Here is a 3,951-nt window from a genome sequence, read left to right as displayed (position 1 = left end):
GATAAAGAAACGGTGATGGCAAAGGCAAGATATGAAGTGAGAACGGATCCTTAATCGAAGGAAGAAGCTGAAACTAAAATTATTAATGTAAGTATTGAACAGAAAAGGAAACGGAATGGAAACCGGATATGGAAATTAAAGACTTCGAGGGTAAGCAAAATGGAGAGAAAAATAAAAAAAATGTATTGAATGGGATTTTTTTTCTTTTTGGGATGAGTCTGACTCTGGGACCTGGCACGCTCGCGAGGCACGGCTCAACTCGCCGGAATAGGGGGGGATCTTGTCCCTCGGTCAGACTAGACCAGGTAACAAAAACATAAATCGTGCCAAAGAAAAATTTCACAAAAAAAACGAAAACGTTACACACAGGTAACCCTCCACCACATAAAAAAATACGGCTTACCACCAAGTATCGAAGAAAATTTTTCGGAGTGACGTTGCAGATGTTGGGCAACGCATAGCCCACCCTACCATGGAATCCATTTCCACTTTTGTTGAATTCCCCTGATATCTTCCTTCATGCGTCCTTCAGCCCATTATGGATTATCGCCCGGGGCACATGCCTCCCATTCCACCCCCTGAAAATCAAAAACCTAGAATTCCATTAAGCTGGTGCACAGCTCAGAAAAACACATGACGGTTTGGGTGATTCACAAACATAATTTTTCTTATTTTTATTAAAGAATTTTAAACGATTCGACAAACATCGATTGGATAATTTTCATTCAATTTAGTTTTTAATTTTATTATAAATTAATTAACAAAAAAATTTTCATTTTTGTTTTATTTTATTTTTATATGACAAGTTATATTTTTTTTTTTTTATTTTTTTTTTTTTTGATTTTTGTTTAAAATTTTTACCTTTTTTTTTTTTTTTTTATTTTCAAAAAATTGAATTTTACTCTATTCTTCTTTAAACTCAAAAATAAAGTTTTCAAATAAAAAAGTATATAAATTTATTTTATTTTTTTTTTTTATGACGAAAAACATTTAACACAGAAACTTTCCTTCCGCTATATAACCCCAATATGAATTGAAGGCCAATTGGACCTCAAGGTGAATATCCCCCTGTACCTTTTGAAATACAAAAACTCACTCTGGATTTTGGACCTTTGTGTCCTTTTAATTCAAATTTTCGAAACTCTACACCTGCCTAAATTGAGCTCAGTTTAGGAGTACAAAAAAAATGTTTGGTTGCGTCTTCTATGACGTCCTTTCCCGAAGGCACCGAGGGTTGGGTTTTCTAACTCTAGCGGGTATCAACTTTCCCTCTTAAAGGATTTCGTATTTGCTTTTATCCTTTTTTTTTTTGAAGTTTAAATTTTTCAAAAGAATTACAGAAAATTGAAAAAAAAATTGAATTATTAAAAAAAAACTATTTTTTTTCTTTTTTTTTTTTTTTTACAATTATTAATTTCTTAAACGAAAATATCACCCAAAAAAAAATTTTTTTATGATTTTAATTTTTCTCTATCTTTCTTTTTTTCTGTTATAAATATTTCTTTTTTTTTGTAATGATTTCTGTTTAATTTTGTTTCGGTTTTAATTCTGCGGATTCTTCGTGGAAGTGCCTTTTGCACGCATCTGGGATTCTTATATATGTCTTCACGATTTATCTTTGCAATTTAGGTTGGAGTTTTCCTTTCTTTATAATTCGCCGAAAAAGTTTTTTTTTTTTTTTTGAATAAAATGCTTGGGGTGAAAGACGATTTGAAAGAATTCTCAGGTGCATTCAATAAATTTTCTTGAGGAATGTTAAATATTATTGGCGGCCACGACCGTTTGACTTTGTCGGTGACCGCCAAATCTCGAGACCCTTTCACCGTTAAAGCCTAAACGCGTTGGAACGTTAGATAACTGTATTTAAGACTATCATAATGTACCACTTACCGATTTGGGATTTTTTTATTTTTCTTATTTTAGCTTTTCAATAAAAACTTCCTTCGCTCGCCAGAGGATCAGTATCCGGTTTTGGTTCTTTTTAAATTTTGAATTAAAATTCAATTCGAATTATTGCCGGATATACAACATACAAAAAAAAAACGCACTGCCTTACAAAAAAAAAGGTCTTGGTTTTGCTGACTAACTTTAACTTTTTATCACTTTGGTAGCTGGTACTAGCCACCGACGATATGAATCCACTTTTACAAACTACTCGTACTGGTGAATAACTACGCTATTGCCACCCAGTGTTTCTTTCTTTTCTATCGTTCCAGATTTTCTCCCACCTCCACATTTATCTCTGACTCTATATTTCAGGTTGCAAATGGTGTGATTCCTCACACACCATCATCTGTGATTCATGTACCTATCAGGTATATAGCCCTAGTAGGTGTCTTCCCTATGTCATAATCATTTCCAATCATGTGCCTAACTGATATACAGTCATAGTAATTGCTTTTTCTATACCACAAGGTGAATATAGTAGTGATAGCATGGACACAAACCCATAACCCAAAAAGATTTCTTCCAATTTCTACTTGTTATAGAAGATTTTGAGAAACAACAATTCATCGGTTTCCTTTTTGCCTTTCATATCCGGCTACATTTCCGGAATGAAATATAATTATATCTCATGAATCTTTTATTTTTCTACAGATCTACTCCCGACTCTACCTTACCAAATGGACTCATCTCTATAATCTACTACTTTTTTTCTTTTCTAGATTTTGTTACTTCCCCTCTTAACGAGGCGGCCATCATTGTTTTGACGAAACTCTCTCCTACAAAAATGGAGTCAAATGTCAACAACACGATGAAGAAGGAGGACGTCTGCTTGGAAGGTAAATAATTTTCATTATTATTTTTATTATTATTATTTTTTTTTTTTTTTGATATTTTTACTTCTAGTCATCGTGACAAGCCTAAACACTTCTTTCAACAAATCAGCCTCCAACAACGACAGTGCAAATTCTATACGCATTGCCAGTGCTGATACATCACTAAATGCATCCCTCCCACCAAGTCCATGGGAGTCGCGACGCATTCGTGCCGATTTAATCGAAGCCAAGGCTTGTTAAATTTAAACAAGAAATCGAACGTCAACACAAAATCGTCAAGAAATGGAGCCAATGTATGATAGTAAAGTTCGTGAACTCACTAAACAATGTGATTTCTCATCCAACAAACTGCTAGACATGGAAAAGTACATGACTGTGATGCGTAAGAGAGAACAACGTTCCAAATCCGAATTGACTGCTGCCAAGAGCGAACTCAATGAACAAGAGTTAGCTTACGAAGAAACGATTCATGAGCTTCAGCGAACTAATGCGGAAATTGAAGAGAATGCGAGACTCATGCAACACGACTTGACCAATGAATTGAGTGATTATCGACGACATTCAGATAATGATACAGCTTTCTTTTATTTCTCAATTCTATCAAAATTTTGAATGGAAGTTCAAAATTCAAGTCAAGGTAACAAAAGTAGCCGCGAATTTGTTGGATATAATTAATTTGTAAATATTGACATAAATGTTTATAACAAAGTTTTCTGTTTTTTTCTTAAAGGATGGAATTAACATAATATATTGTTAATTTTAGAGAAGAGGCTGAATGGCAAATTAAAAATTTTGACAACTGGCGCAATTCAGAAAAAGTGTTCATAAATTCAAAGTAAAATACATGCGCATATAGTTTTTCTGACATTAGTCTGATCGCAAATGAGCATGTAAACAAAGCAACCATGCAACCATGAAGGCACCCACTATCCTTTCCTCCAATATGTCCAATCATAGTCATCGTAACAATCCATGATATGAATTATATCAGCTTCACTCTTTTTTTTTTACGGAGTTGTCTTTCCACCGATGCTTCTTCTTTTTTTTTCAATTTTTTTACAATTTCATTCTTTGTTGTGTTCGGGTTAATTTATTTTCACAAATTACATCAAAAGAAACAAAATAAAAAAGAATAAGAATAAAAAAGATAAACTGTTCATCATGGGCGATA

At 33.3% G+C, this 3,951-nt stretch overlaps 1 long non-coding RNA gene across 2 annotated transcripts; it reads left to right on the top strand.

The window, feature by feature from the left end:
* Nucleotides 1-2,572: 2,572 nt before the first annotated feature.
* LOC129917109 (uncharacterized) lies at nucleotides 2,573-3,742 on the top strand. 2 transcript variants are annotated; one of them, XR_008772587.1, is made up of 3 exons: nucleotides 2,650-2,783; nucleotides 2,851-3,417; nucleotides 3,511-3,742. It is a non-coding gene; the product is annotated as an uncharacterized LOC129917109 (long non-coding RNA). The 2 variants fall into 2 exon arrangements; XR_008772586.1 differs by lacking the exon at nucleotides 3,511-3,742 and having other exon boundaries at nucleotides 2,573-2,783; nucleotides 2,851-3,488.
* Nucleotides 3,743-3,951: the final 209 nt, after the last annotated feature.

The sequence above is a fragment of the Episyrphus balteatus genome, chromosome 3 (genome assembly GCF_945859705.1).
Source record: "Episyrphus balteatus chromosome 3, idEpiBalt1.1, whole genome shotgun sequence".
Taxonomy (NCBI): Eukaryota; Metazoa; Arthropoda; class Insecta; order Diptera; family Syrphidae; genus Episyrphus; species Episyrphus balteatus.
Note: the sequence above shows the minus strand (reverse complement) of the source record. Positions and strands in the feature narration are given on the sequence as shown.